Genomic DNA, 16457 nt, shown 5'->3' with positions numbered 1-16457 from the left:
ATCGTCCAAAACCACACTTTGCCAGGGGTGTTTCCAAACTTTTGGAGGGCAATGTACATTTTCAAAAATAGTGCTCAAAATCTCAAAATTCAATGCAACAAACCTAAGCATGTTCATACAGGAGTCAAGAGAAATGTTGAATATAAATAAATATTAAACTGCATAGAAAAAAATATCAATAGTACATATGTATATCTTGCACTATTTCCCTGCTGTGGGGAAAAAAAAAAAAAAAAATCTTCAGTCTAAGCTGTTTTGCTGGTCTTAGGTGGTCTCTCAGGCTGGTTAGGCTGGTCTGTTTGCTGGTTTTAGATGGATTTTGGATGATCGGACAGAGAAATTGGCAGCACCAGCTTGGCTGGGTAGAAGGACAATCTCAAATCAGCTAAGACCAACTTAAACTAGCAAAGCAGTTTAGACTGTTTTTTTTTTTTTTTTTTTTTTTTTGGCTTGTTCTGCTTGTTTTGACTGTGATTGGTGGAATTTTGCACATCATCATGGATAATGTAGTTTTTCACCACAATTTGCTGATTATTTTAAAAAATATAAGTTAAAATAATGTGGGCTAAGAGCTTTAACAGAAGCATCAATTAACCTTGTAGCTCACTGTATTTAAAGGTTTATAAGTTATCGGTAAAAAACAATTTCGCTATGGAGAAAATAAATGGAATTTTAACTTCTGAAACCTGACTGTGGCACTCTATTGTCAACAGAGTAGTGAAGCACAGCTCACACAGAAATCCCTTTCAAACCTCATAAAGCTTTCTGTTTGTTAACAGAGTGAATTTGCGTGACCAACTTGAACTCGTTACAACGTCTGAAGGAAATATCTTCCACCCTCATGCAGAAATCCCTATTGAAAAGGCTTGATTTCGCCCATGAAAATTTGCAGAACACTGGTAAATGTGACCGCACTTTTAGTCATATAGTTATATTTATACATACAATATATATAACATACAAGACAACAAGCTTGCTAGATTTGGAACAGAACTACAGTGCTATTATCCAATAAAATAACTTTTATTTTATCATAACCAGACTGTTAACTTTACCTGAAATAACCCAAGTAGCCTTCAACTAAAAGTGAAAAAAAAAAAAACAAGAAGTGTACTATTAAAGTGTGCGTCTGGCATATATGTGTATATTCAAATCAAGATGTTCGTTAAAATGTTAAGGTGTTAGTCTCCTGGGTTTTTACTGGTTAGAGATGTTGGTGGTGGCCCAAAGGCAACTCCGGCAAAGCAAGGTTTTCAAGACGCCCTCAAAGCATCTCACAAGCCCTCAGCAGGAGTGCCGGAACAACAGGATGGAAAAGGTGGGGTGGATAACAGCCTCGGAATTATCTCAGGATGAAGGAACTCCAGAATTAGCCTGTTATTGCCCCTGGAAGAGGACGAGATGCGATGAGAACGAGCGCAACCTCATAAGAAAAACAGAACCTTGTGTGTGCGATTAAGACAGGAAGATCCCCAGAGCTCCTGGCCCAGTTCTATTTAAACTGTAGCTCTGCAAACAGATGCTGTCAGGAGTTTTTTGGACATTTGGGGCTAATGATTTATTGCTAATGATTTATTGCTGTCTGGTTCGGTTCTTAATATTCAAGTACAGAGCTGTCTTTTGGGAGAACTTTTGATGAGAAAAGCTATTGTGCTAAATCTAGTGATCAGTCCATCTGTCCTATCACAATTAACAATGTGTCTCTAGTGTCACTTATGAATCAATGCCAGTGTAAAATCTTTATTAGAAGACGCATGAGTTGTTATTTGCTGCATTCTTCTCAAAGTGCTTAGATTTAATTTGCACATATACATATAATCAAAACACATCTAACCACTGTTTCTCACATGTATTGTGAGTAAACATGACGTGCCAAGTTTGAACAAATGTAAATGCAAATTAAATTAGAGGAAATAATTATTTGTGAATAATGACAAATTAACTCTGTTGCACATCAAGCAAATCTAACTTGTATGGTTCTTTTAAATTGTTTCCATATCTTTCTGAGTTGTGACTGCCACTGAAAAAGAAACAAAATCATAAATTTGGAATAATATGAGAGTGAGTAAATGATAACAAAATTTTGATTTTTGGATGAAACATCCCTTCAAAACACAACAAGATAAACACAACGTGTCTTGTAAAACAACTTGGAGAACTCCTAAGCAGATGTCAGATGAAGTGATTCTGCTACATTCCTGCAGTGTATAAGCTCATTGTTTGTTCTGGATGGTACCATGACCGGTTCGGTTTCCTTAGCACCTGTGAACATCCACTTGTAAATGTCTGTGTCTGCAAAAGAGCTCAGTTTGCCTTGAGAAAAACCCTTGAAAAAATCTGAAATATCTGCACCACTAGTGCCACAAAATGGAATAAACAAACAAATAAATAAAAAACTGTTCTGCCCCAAACCCACACCACTGGTTGAGTCAATGTTGCTATTTTGGGTTGGATGAGTACATCACCTTTAACTTAAATGGCTTATTTAATTTAAGAGAAAGCAGTGGAAAACAAAATTCCCAGAATGCACTTTCTTAATAGGTGAAAAAAAGGGAGTATTGCACCATTGGCACCAAGTTTCCAAACTCTACTATAACCGTCTCATGCGTTAACACAAAACTAGTTACACCACTTAATTAAAGGGGGGATTCAGTTTGCCTAACCACAGATTAAGAAGGAAAAGATGCTCACAAAATAAATCAACCATTCTTTTATACAACCATGAAAACAACAAATAATCACCACACAAAGAGAAAATGCAAGAAAAAGACAAATCACATTCAAAACAATATAATGGATAGGTGCATTGCAGAAGTTGGGCAATAGGTTACACAGTTTTGTAATGTGAAAATGATGGTGTGTGTGTGTGAGAGAGAGAGTCTTAACAGGTTATAAAGTTCATCAAACAATGTCCAAAGTAGTTGTCCCTTAGATGATAAGTAATCCAATTATTGACAATGAATTTGATTCAACCAATAATAGTTCAAGCTCCAGACTTTTCCCCATCAAGTACAGCCATAAGTAAGCCAAAAACCACAAGCTTACATCCATCTGGGCTTTAAGTCCATATTGAGCTCTCACCATGCGGTGTTAAAGTCACCGATAAAGGGTCCTTCTAAAATACATACAAATAACCTGTATCAACCTTTGAGCATCAAACCCAACACAGCTTACATACAATTGCTCAGTATATATCAACAAACAAATCCAATAACGTATTGACAACAAACATTATTAACAGGCTGAAACGGGTAAATTTAAATAGCAGGAAAGAAAACAATCCTTACTTTAAGTTGAGCTTGAAATAGAACATTTCTCAACCAGGACATAGCACAAATGCATTAAAGCCATGCTTCCTACTGCTGCTGTTCTGCTAACTTCCTCTAAAACCTCACCTTTACTTAAGGAGCTCAATTAGGTGCTATAGCACCCCTAGCAGTGAGGAAGAAAACTGCAGACAAAAGACTTAGTAACAGGCTTGTCTGTTACACTACTGACCCAATAATATGAGATAGGAACAGTCATTTTTCATGTAGGCCAACAAAAAGAGAGAGGTTCAAACCTTAATAATCAGAGTTTCTGTGTCAAAAGTGACCAAAACAGATATATTTCATATACAAGATCATTTGCTTCATCTCCTGCTCTCTCTCCAAGTCCATTAAGAAAGAGACCTGCCATAAATTGTGCAAGAGGAAGACCTTTGAGAAAACTTGAAGCATCTCACTCAATAACAACCATATACACATAATAAGTACGAGCAATGAGAGAAAATCTTCATGAAACATTGATTGGAATCAAAGGCTATTGAATTTCTGCTGTGACTCCTGTACACATGAGAGGAGAAACTAGACAGAAAACATGCCTGCCCTTTATCAAGACCAGCCTGGGAAAAACAGATGGCAGAAACAGCCATATATTTGGTACAACAGAGCTGTTCGGTTTGTAGGCCAAAAACCTGGACGAGAATTAGCATTTCTGAGCCTTGTGTTCCCTCTGGAATTTCTAATGGGTTTTTAGAATAGTGGTTTTGGATTTTGGTGTAAAATGAGGTCTGTGGTGAACATTACTTGAAGAGACTTTCATGTTTTGTTCTACAGCATAAATTATAATCAGTTACATCTCAAATGCGATTTCTGAAACCATTGTGCAATAATAAAAAAACTACAAGCACACAACGGTTTCCACAAAAGTTATTCTAAAAACCCATTAAACATTGTGAAATGGCCTACAAATTATATCATGACTGAAGAGCTCTATACGAGGAATATAGAGAAAAGATGCCCATCTAAATTATACAGTGCAGGAAAATTCCATTTGAAGAGCAATATTTCATGAGCAAGATGTAGAAACTTCTGTATTTTTAAAATGAGTTACCAGGTTTGCGGTAAATCATTAAGGAACACTGCAAGGTTTCATTATTTACAACATTATAAGAGTTTTACCGGTCCAGGTTTAGTGGTGGTCCACTGCTGGAGACATGAAGATCCAATTTGTTCAGTTACATAATGGATCATTGAGTAAAAGTAAGCCAAAAGCTGATTTCCCAGTTGTGGGAGTTTAACATTATTCAGGTTTCTGTTGAAGAATCCTGGTGGTGGTCTGACAGGAGGTTTTTGTTACTAGTCCTATACTGGAAATTGTTCAAAAAATATATCCTAGAACATTAATTTACCACGTTCAAAGTCTTTTTCCTAAGTCTAGCAACCAACAGCTTTTAATGCAGCTTTAACACTCAAACTGAAACCAAATGTGTCCACCATCACAATGAACTTCTCAGATCCATAGATATGCCCCTTTTTTATGAATAATGCCAAGCAGATCAAATATAATTTTCAAATGATTCTTACTATTTAAATACTTAATTTTTTTCTTGCAATGTACATCAAAAACAATTCTTCAACATCTTTAAGACATTGTTTTAAGTCAAAAAAGATATTTCAGTTTTCCTTAAGTGTAGTATTAATAGTGATGTATGTTGTCAAAAGAATTCACATAGGGTTGTAAGAAAATGTTTTATGTTTTCTAGAAAGATTTCTGATATAATGCATATCAGGATCAAAGAGATGGATGGGGAAGCCACATAATGCAAGAGTAATGTAATGCCACAACTTACATTTGACAGCTGTGTTCTTGTCATCATTTCTCCTGACAAAATCAAAGTAATGTCAACATTTTCAGCCGCTGAATATATGCTTTTCCATATTCCAAGCTAGCTTGCTGCAATGGAGACACGTGCACATGCGAGTCATGAAGAGTACGAAAATTAATCTAGGAATAGGATTGTCGGATTTCAAATAAGTAGAAGTTGAGGCAACAAAAATAATGTTGTAACAAGCTATTTTATGGATGGTGACTGTAATATTATTACTAAAATCTTCTTAGTAACTACTAGTTACTGCATTATACTGCAGTACATAAACTAAAGTCTCTGGGTGTGGTGGTTGCCAGGAGAACAGTACTTGCCTGACTGCATTGTGCCAAGTATAAAGTTTGGTGGAGGGGGATTATGGTGTGAGGTTGTTTTTCAGGGGTTGGGCTTGGCCCCTTAATTCCAGTGAAAGGAACTCTTAATGCTTCAGCATACCAAGACATTTTGGACAATTTCATGCTCCAAACTTGGTGGGAACAGTTTGGGGATGGCCCCTTCCTTTTCCAACATGACTGTGCACCAGTTCACAAAGCAAGGTCCATAAAGACATGGATGAGCGAGTTGGTGTGGAGGAACTTGACTGGCCTGCACAGAGTACTGACCACAAAACCTTTTGGGATGAATTAGAGCGGAGACTGCGAGCCAGGCTTTCTCACCAACATCACTGCCTGACCTCACAAATGCGCTTCTAGAAGAATGGTCAAAAATTCCCATAAACACACTCCTAAACCTTATGGAAAGCCTTCCCAGAAGAGTCGAGGCTGTTATAGCTGCAAAGGGTGGGGCAACTCCATATTAAACCTTACAGATTAAAGGTGCTAAAGAGGATCTTTTTGTCGACTGAGAAACCAAAGACTGTTACTGATTTTTTTAAATAAGCGCATGCGTAAGAATTTCGAGGGAACGCCTCCCAAAACTCGTGCACGAGTATTGGAACACGAGTGTTTACTACCGGTATTCGCTGTGCCGTGTCTGTGGATTCATTATGTCGGACTCACCGCAGGTAATCTGCAGTTGTTACTCCTGTCTCCTGACAAAAACATTGCATGCGGCGCCTGTAGAGTGTGGAAAGTTACTGGAGCGCGCAGCCGCGCTTGTCTCTCACAAGGAACATGGCAGTGATTGACAAGCCAGAGGGCCAATCCGCGCACGTCTCTCACAAGGAACGTCACGGCAGTGATTGACAAGCCAGAGGGCCAATCGTTTACACGATGATCGCGTAAACGATTGGCTGATGTTTTTAAGGCCCTACCTCGTGCACAGATGATGTATATTAATATTATTACTTTCAGAGCACCTAATAAATAGTCTTTTATCAGTTAGTAAAGACAGTTTCAAGTAATATTGCAAAAATGTATAAAGCAAAACATCCTCTTTAGCACCTTTAAGAATGGGATGTCATTAAAGTTCTTTTGGCAATATAGTGTGTATATATATATATATATATATATATATATATATATATATATATATATATATATATATATATATATATACACACAGTATATACTGTATATAAGTGGTTCATCAAAGTTTGTTGCAACTTGTTCTGTCTGGACCTCTTTATACACTAAAGTCAAGCTAACTGAATGAGTTCATGAGTGAAATCAGACTTATGGAAGCAGTTTGTATAAATGCTGCTATTTTTAATGAATAGATGTGGCATTTTCCTACTCATCATGAATATATTACCACACTGCACAGTAATTACAATTAAATGCAGAGAATGAAAGGTTGATTATCACAGCTAAAACTAATTTCCATGAAAGATGCAGTCTTGGAAAATTTTACAAACTGCAGGGAAAGAGGGAGAGAGAGAGAGTAAATTGCCCCTTCATTTCACCAGACACGAACTAAACAAATGCTCAGTTAATTAAACAAATAGGGTCTTATATCGTCCTTATAAAAACGCTGCAACACATAGCCTGAACAATAGCATTAAAGTTATTAAGCTAAGCCTGTCGTTAAGCTAATTAACATGTAACCAATGACATTTCTGCTGCAACCCAGTGCTAGACGGGATTAATGCTCAGCAGTGCTGGGCTGATGGGTTTTTTTCTTAAATCTAATGTAAAACTGATTTAATATATCTCCTAATTTCACATAAGTCACATTGAAAGAGAATATTGTTTAGTATCTTTGCATATTAATCTGAGATACAAAAGCATTTTTACATCAAATACAAATAAACATTTCTTATTACAAATATCTACAGAAAATCATTAAAAGAACAACAGAACATGTATTAGATGATGTATATTAGATTAGATAGATATGTGGTATCATGTAAATCTATTCAGTACCAAAGTTAATGAGCCACAAATTGTGCATAAATGTGTATAATACAACAAAGAAAGACAAACAAATAAATCCACCCTACTGTAACCTACGAACAACGAGTGATACACAAAACCTTTAACAGGTGCTGAAAATGTGTGTGTGTGTGTGTGTGTGTGTGTGTGTGTGTGTGTGTGTGTGTGTGTGTGTGTGTGTGTGTGTGTGTGTGTGTGAGTGAGTGTGTGAGAGAGAGAGAGATGTTACCATATAAAGAGCTGGTTTCTATGGTTACAGTCTGGCTGTGACAGTGGATGCTTATATATGCATGTCAGAATTCATAAATAATATTAATACATTACAACCAATTTATGCAGAACACTGCATAGTAAAGGTCTGGTAGTTTGTAATAATGTTGTAAACTTTCTTTTCTAATATACATTGTGATATAGTATTCAGGTACTACTACAAAATCATACTGTGGCGGTACCATGGTGCAGTGGTGGTAATCAGATAGTAATACTATAATACTTTCATATATACCATGGTACAGAATGATAAACCTTCATTTAGCATGATTTATCACAATAAACCAAACTCAAGCCATCCTCAAAACTGTTATTTTAAAAATAAAATAAAATAAAATGAAGAAAATTCTTAAAATATTACAGCAATTTGTGTCCATAGGAAGAAAAATTCCAGTCAGTGCATTTCATACCAGGTCATAAATTTAGCCCTAAAAATACCTCTGAGATTTTAGCTCCATGCTGCACAATCACGATTATAAAGCAGCACTGTATCTCCAGAGTGCAACTGCAGCATACAGTTCAATAAATACTGCTCTTTCAGCTCTTATGGGAGATATACATACACACACTCATACTAAACCTGTGCGAGATCTAAGATCTATTACATCATTATCATCCCTATTAGGTCTGTTTATTTCTTCCCTGCTGATGTGATTCCCTTCAGACACCTGTAACCACAGAGCAGTGTTACATCACTTCCTTTCACCTCATTTCTCGCTCCCAGGATGTAAATTACAAGCCTCACACTGAACTTCAATGCCAACAAAATGCCAACTTTTCAACAATACAGTGATGGACCGATTTCAAAACACTGCTTCGGAGCTTTACGAATCGAATCAGTGATTCGGAGCGCCAAAGTCACGTGATTTCAGCAGTTAAGCCGTTTGATAGGAGATCCGAATCACTAATTTGATTCGCAAAGCTCCAAAGCAGTGTTTTGAAATCAGCCCATCACTATATTGTTGAAAAGTCGTTATTTTGTTTTTTGGCGCACGAAAAGAATTCTCGTCGCTTTATAATATTAAGATTGAACCACTGTAGTCACATGAACTGTTTTAAATATGTTTTTAGTACCTTTATGGATCTTGAGATTTTCAGTGGCATTGCTGTCTATAGAGGCCTCACTGAGCCATCGGATTTCATCAAAATATCTTAATTTGTGTTCCGAAGATGAACGAAGGTTCATTTTTGGGTGAACTAACCCTTTAAAGCAGCAGATGACAAAAATGTGGCACGCGCTTAGAATAAACAGAACAATATCATGCGTTGGTGAGGACGTTGATATAGTTATTGTTATCGTTATATTTATATTTATAGATATTGTTCTTGGCGTGAACTGGCTTTTAGGCCTATTCTGGTGCTTGCTACACAACACTGTATTGATATTATATTTTGATATTTGATATTTTATGTATGTTATCTACTTTTTTCCTCAACTTAATTCATAAGAAATGTAAGATTTCTGTACGTTTGAAAATCAGCATTCAAAATGTAACCAACAGCAATTACAGCATCATAATTCTTGCATACTTTGCAATTTTCTTTACTGATTTTATTTGAATACTGAATTTTGGTTGATTTTGTTCAGGGTTATTTTTGTATTATTTATATACTTGTACTCTGCTTTTGTCATTTTTCTATTTCTATTTAACTTTATTTTTATTTTAGTAATTTTACTTCAATCTACACCTATTTATTTCAGTTATTTGCCATGGCCGTTCTCATCTAATATATATATATATATTATTTTATTTCAGCTTTCAGCAAAAACCATTGTGTACTACAGTATAGATTTTCTCCCTATTCCAGGATTAAACTGTAAACTAGGATCATTACTAATATTTTTTGATCTATACAGAGACAATTTTCTTGCATTGTTTTTAACCCATGAAGACAAGGTCAGGGCATACAGGGTTAAACCTATTAATCGGATGGTAAACTGAGAGATTAATTCAGAAAATGGACAGAAAAAAACAGAAAGAGGAAATTGCTGCCTTACAGGAAAAAGACAGTCCAAGAAAGAAAATTACATGACTTATGATTAAAATGACTTTGATGGAGCAATTACATGCTGCTGTTGTATGAGCAATAAAAAAAACCTGAATGCACCAATTATGAAAAAGTTATTGTAATCATGAATATACAGAAACCTGTCTGGCGAAGTAAATAACCGAAACGTACATATATAACTGCATATATAACAGCCACAGCATATAGCTTCTGAGTAGTTTTGCTTTGTTTTACGGTTGCTAAGGTGATTTGTGTGGATGCTAGGGTGGATTTTTGCATGTTTTTTAGTCCGCAAGTTTAATCACTTACAGAAATAACAGCACATCACTAATCATAAAATCACTAAAATACAAAAAATTACCTATCAACAATAAATCTGATAATGAAGAGTCTGTCTGAAGAGGCAAAAATATGACTAAAATAGTGCTGTCCCCACAAGTAACTGTACATATATCCCTACACTGCTAAAACATAATTCTGCTTCGCTCTCTCTATCAGACAACTGTCTCAGTAGGGCTAAGGTTGTGAGCAGGCCTGGATCTGACAGTAACAGCAGGCCACTGTTCACCTCCTCCTCAGACACACAGCTGGCATCTGTCATGGGCACGTCAAACACAGGGCACCACAGAAAAATCACTGACCAAACTAAACACAGACCGTAGACATGGGAAAAGACAATCCGAGGATAAACACTTTGTACACGAGCACATATAACAAACACAGACTGCTTCATAACAGATCATTATGGAAGAACCAGACCGGGGGACATATTAAAATTAAAGCCTAATCTAACATCTTGCTCAAAATGAACTAAATTCATTTTTATAACGCATCAACACTTGAGTATTTCAATATCAATTACGCCTTGTGGAAAACTGCCAGAACAAAATTTTCAAACAGATGATTTTTTTTTCTTTTTTTTCTGCAGTTTCATTAAATATTTGCTGTTCCTATTGTAATATTTTCCATGTCTAAGCTGTGCTGTGGGAACAAACTCTCTACTCTGCTGCCTGTAGCAGTTAGTTAAAACTGAAAACCAAAGACAATAAACAACTCAAATAAGAAAGGAAGAATGAAGACGAGAAAATGAGAATTTAAAGGTATATATATATATATATATATATATATATATATATATATATATATATATATATATATATATATATATATATATATATATATCAAAAAACATTTCTTGTCATTATCATATGTTGAAAATAGTTGTGATGTTTTTTCAGGATTATTTGATTCTTTGTTCAAAAGACCAGCATTTTTTTAAATAAAAATTTTCTGTAACATTACAAATATCTTCACTGCACTTTTGATCAATTTATTATTATTATTATTATTTTAATCTTGCTGACCCTTTTTAATCTTTTTAACCCAGCATTTTTTAGAGTTATTTATATAGCAGAATGAGACCACAAGTCAGACTGGCTCTGAAAAACCCATTTACACACCGAATACCCACTTACATTAGCTTCAGATGCTCTAAATTAAGAGAAAACGCTGTATAAAGCAACAGCTACACAGTCATTAAATTTACACTCTGCTCTCACTTCAGCACATTACAGTAATGGCTCGTTACAAAGGAAAAACGTCAGAAGATAATTAATTACAAACTCAGAATGCTGCCAAAACACTCCCTCAGCCTGAAGACTCAAATTTGAGCAAACAAAGCAAGGCGACCATAAATCACTAATTATCTTATTACGGGTAGAGTCAAGGGTGAGAGAGAGAAGGAAGCGTGGTGTGAAACAGCTATAGTGACGGAAGCACTGTGGGGGTCCATACAGACGAAATGTGTGTGAGATCCTGTGTTTAGGATGACTGTAATCTGTGCGTGCCATTGGAGAACAAGGTGTAATGAAAATCTCACTTTACTTCATATGGAGCCAGTTGGCAGACAGGAAAATGCACGATGCAAGCTTACGTCTGGCTCTCTCTGCGGATAGAGGAGACGATCGACACTTCAAGTGAAGATTAAAGGAAATGTTACTGGGGGTCTTTAGAGAGAACACAGAAAAAAAAAAAAAAAAAAAAAAAAAAAATATATATATATATATATATATATATCCATTTGCTTTTATATATCAAATAAGGTTTTTTTCTTAAAGGTGAACTATGTGACCTATGTGACTAGTCAAGCAGGTAAACAAAAAACGTTCCTGTCTATCTAAAAGAAACTAATACAGTACCTTACTCACTTGTTGAGTAATAAAAACGCCATCTCCGCGTCACTTTTACATTACAAATCCCTCAGTTCTTGCCATCTCCGAAAAGTGAAGCCAATGTTGATTCTTGTTTTATTACAAGCTCTGTCGCGTTCTCTTTTTGCAAGCAAAAGCTCCTCTGTTCTGCTTAAACATTGTGATTTCACGGAGGTTCAAGATTTAGCGTGCTGCAACTCAGCCTTTCTTGCTCATTGTGACAACTAACCTATGCCATTCCCACCATACACACAGCCGAAGCAACTTTTCTATATTTACGGATATGACAAGACACACACGGACGAGTGACGCAAGTACTCAATTTCACTTACCATAGTTACTCAGGGTAAGAAGGATTGATGGTGTATTGACTCATTATTTAAAGGCTTGGTGGAATGATTCTTTCGTCACGGCATCGTAGATGGAAACGGAGATGGTTCCAATGGCGCGCTAATTTCTTGTGTAGTTGTTCCAGCGCTCGGCAAGCCTTGACACCGCTTTGTCCAAAACTTTCTCTTATTCTTTCAAGTAGATTCATACTGTCTTCTTTACGTTAAGTACTGTATTAGTTTCTTTTAGATAGACAGGAACGTTTTTTACAAACATCATCACAGATACACAGGATAAGGAGGAGGAAGAAGCACACATACACACTACACTTAAAACATGTCAGTATCCTACCTGGGCGATAGAAAAAGGAAGAAAACAGGCACAAAATACGGGCAAAGAAACAAGAAGGAAGAAGAGGACACAAAACACAAAGACAGCAGGTATGGTTACATTACCATACATCCGGGGGATCACAGAACACATACAAAGGGCCATGAGAAGACACAACATCAACACACCAGTAAAACCACATGCAAAACTCAGACAGTTACTTGTAAAATCCAAGGACAGTATAAAACAAGAACACAAATGTGACGTCATATATGAAATACCATGTCTATCATGCAACAAAACATACATTGGTGAAACAGGCAGAACGTTTGGAACACGGAAGAAGGAACATCAGACAGAATTTGAAAAAGAAACATCCGCTAGACAAACAAGAGCAACGAAAGAGCAAGCAGAACAGGTCAATCTCAAATCGGCCATATCAGATCATTGTAAGAGGGAAAATCATATCATGGATTGGGATAATGCCAGGGTCATCCGTGCTGAAAGTAACAAGTATCACCGCTGGATTAGGGAGGCCATCGAAATTAGGAAGCGTGCACCAAGGACCATGAACCGGGACGAGGGAGCCTACACCTTATCCCACACCTGGGATGTGGTCCTGGAGAAGGCGTCAGACAGTAGGGGGCGCAAGCTCTCCCTACTGTCTGGCAAAACAACATAAGCAGCCTACAAGACACGTCACAGCAACATCACGTGACGCTTCTGACGAAGGCTACAGGAAGTAGCCGAAACTAGTCAAGCAGGTAAACAAAAACGTTCCTGTATATCTAAAAGAAACTAATACAGTACTTAACGTAAAGAAGACAGTATGAATCTACTTGAAAGTGAGTAAGGTTTTGAACAGATAAATTGCCATATGTAGTTCTCTAACAGAGCTCACTTTAAAGCATTATCTATTGTGAAGGTTTATTTCATTATAGTTGTTGTTGCGCCATGCAGGAATTTATTTTCAAGGAAGTACCATGTCTACTAATGGGTATAGCTACAGTGAGTCAAGATCCACTCATTTAAACTCGTTATATCTCTTAAGCCTAATAGTGAATGTTTTATGAGAAGTAGGATAACCATATTTATCCATACAGTCACACAGAACCAGAGCCACAACCAATAACAATGTTCTTCCGCAAAATGCATGCATGCATGCAACCACTAGAAGGCAAAAAGACCACCTACTCTCTGCCTATTGACCTAATGCTAAACATTTTGGGAAGTGCACTAGTCAACTTTGTCAGCTGGAGACCTAAGTTTGGTTTGAAGACAAAAAAAAACATACCAAGCACAATGTTCTCTCATCAATCTTTATTTCTAACACGCACTCGCTGTGTTCAGTCTGTCTTGCGGCTATAAGAGCAGAAACGAAAGCTGCTTCTCTCTGTATGGTTTTCCATTTCCTTTCTGTTCAAACTGATCAAGCCCATAGACCCTCCCCTTGAAGAAACCAGTACAGAAGTGGTCAAAAGTGGACAAAAGAGAGATTAAAAAACAAGGTGTAAACGGGTATGTATCTCCCTCATCAAGCTACTTGTAATCGGATCAACCAAAACGCATCTTAATACCAGGTGTAAACAGGGCCTTGCAAACTGATCGATAACAAACCAATGCATATCTATCAGATCAGTACTTCCATTTTTGATTTGTAGAAACTCATAGTGGTGTCCAGATGTTGAACAGATTGAGAGAACATGCCCTGAAGACCACGCAGGTACCACCAGTCACCTCAGAGTGACATTCGAGTACACAGGACTAGACAGCTCATCCATTAGCGTTTGCTTTCCTTTGAGCAGTGCACGGCACACATTCATCAATACTCTCCCTGTGCTCTCAGGGACAAACCTGCTGTCCTACAGCAGAGAGAGGTGAACAGAACAGAGCAGAACATCATCCATCTATGATAGTGAAATACTGCTAACCCTTTACTATAAGGTCCACTTCTGAAATACAGTGCACAGCATAAATGAATGCACCCCCTCTGAACAAATACAAAAGATGTATTTTCTTTATGATCACTAATACAATTCATGGAAAGATGGCAAAACTAAAATGTATTAAACATATACATAATAAAAACCGAGAAATATGTCATTAATAGCCATAAAATAAGTAAATTAGCCAATTTTGTTTAAATTAAGGATTGCAGAAATGAGTACACCCTAGATTTAATTCAACAAATGTATAATATTCTAGCACTTAGTATGCCCTCCATAATTTTGAATATACTACTCTGACCCTTCTTGGCACGGAGTGTACAAGCTCATGACAAATTGTCACATCTGTCCTGTTTAACTCCTGGATGATGAGCTCCTTAAATGCCCTGATCTTTAATGGGGAGTGTTGCTCAACTCTACAGAATCCCCCACAGGTGCTCAAGAGTGTTAAGACTGAGTGCAATACATGTCCACAGAAGGTTTTTCACCTTGGGAGAATGCATATCCTCATTGTCATGTTGAAAAAATGCCCAACAATGATTCCCTGCAGGAAAGGGAAACATCTTCTGTTTCAAGTTTGTGTATTAAATTACACAGTAGTGTGGGAATTCATGACAGCATTGATAAAGCACAACGCCCTCACACCTTCAGCACTCATACATTCCTATATAAGAGCTTTACTACCACTGAACTTTACTGTGGGAACCAGGCACTTCTCACTGTACTCCTCCTCTAGCAACACCATAACATTTTGGATGATGTTAGATCCAAAATTATTGATTTGGTCTCATGAGACCAGAGTATTGATTACCAGAATCTATATTTTGTAAATATGGGCTTTGGAAATGGCTAACTGACTTTATTGTGCTTTGGCAACAGTAGGTAGTTCCAGTGAGAACAACAACCATGCATGTCATTTCTGCAGGCTGCATCTTACTCTGTGAGATAAACAGTCACTCTTTTCATAGCTTTTGCTGGCTCTGAGACACTTGCTTGGTATTTCTCCTGCTCTTTGTCTAGCAAGAAAATCCCTCATCACTAAATGAAAGCTTAAAATGAAGGCCTGATTATTTCAGGGGCCTTGTCACAAGTCCATTGTTTTTGAATTTCTGTGTTACTTTTGCTATATTTTCACACTTAAAACTATGAATTGGTAATCCTCTTGTACCACTGTCCTCTTTTGTGCTAAGAAATAAGTCTCCTGACACTTCTTTTCCAAGTGCTTCCATTGTTGTCAGCATTAAGTCTGAGAATGACTCAGTGGGCTATATAACACTTTTAATTATCAAGAAATTACTTCTCTTTAAATGTTTTGGTTCAACATACTTACCTGTTGATCAAACATTGCCTTAAACTTACACCAGAACATTTTTATTTTGTTTTATTTAGTAACTTTTAGGAGGGTGTACTCATTTTTGCTAAACAACAATTTATCACCTTGATAAGAAAATCTTATTTTACTGAATAATTTTGACATGCTTCTTTGGTAATTGATTAAGTAGGCTTGCTGGAACATTATATCTCTAAAGAACCCTAACATGTCTTCTAAGTAATTGAGTAATTGCTGACTTTCCGAAGTTTCAGAGGGGGTGTACTCATTTATGCTGTGCACTGTATGAGTTAAAGGATTAGTTCACTTTAAAATGAAAATTTCCCCAAGCTTTACTCTCCTTCAAGCCATCCTAGGTGTATATGACTTTCTTCTTTCTGATGAACACAATCGGAGATATATTAATAAATATCCTGACGCATCTGAGCTTTATAATGACAGTGAACGGGACCAACTCAAGAAAGTGCATCCATCCATTATAAACGTACTCCATACGGCTCCGTGGGGTAAATAAAGCGCTTCTGAAGTGAAGTGATGCATTTGTGTAAGAAAAATATCCAGTTTAACCCT

The 16457-nt window shown here is 36.7% G+C and overlaps 1 protein-coding gene and 1 long non-coding RNA gene across 3 annotated transcripts in view; both read right to left on the bottom strand.

The window, feature by feature from the left end:
* On the bottom strand, positions 1 to 16319 carry LOC125268598. Of its 2 annotated transcripts, none has more exons than XR_007184935.1 (4): positions 16306 to 16319; positions 6301 to 6304; positions 3288 to 3490; positions 1 to 1386 (listed from the first exon to the last, which is right to left on the bottom strand). It is a non-coding gene; the product is annotated as an uncharacterized LOC125268598 (long non-coding RNA). The 2 variants fall into 2 exon arrangements; XR_007184934.1 differs by lacking the exon at positions 1 to 1386 and adding an exon at positions 2696 to 3115.
* smyd3 (SET and MYND domain containing 3) overlaps positions 1 to 16457 on the bottom strand; it is a 240256-nt gene that overhangs the window by 165790 nt on the left and 58009 nt on the right. The window lies entirely within an intron of this gene.

This window comes from Megalobrama amblycephala, linkage group LG5, assembly GCF_018812025.1.
Source record: "Megalobrama amblycephala isolate DHTTF-2021 linkage group LG5, ASM1881202v1, whole genome shotgun sequence".
In the NCBI taxonomy this organism is placed as follows: domain Eukaryota; kingdom Metazoa; phylum Chordata; class Actinopteri; order Cypriniformes; family Xenocyprididae; genus Megalobrama; species Megalobrama amblycephala.
The sequence above is the reverse complement of the archived record's forward strand: the minus strand, read 5'-3'. Positions and strand labels throughout refer to the sequence as shown.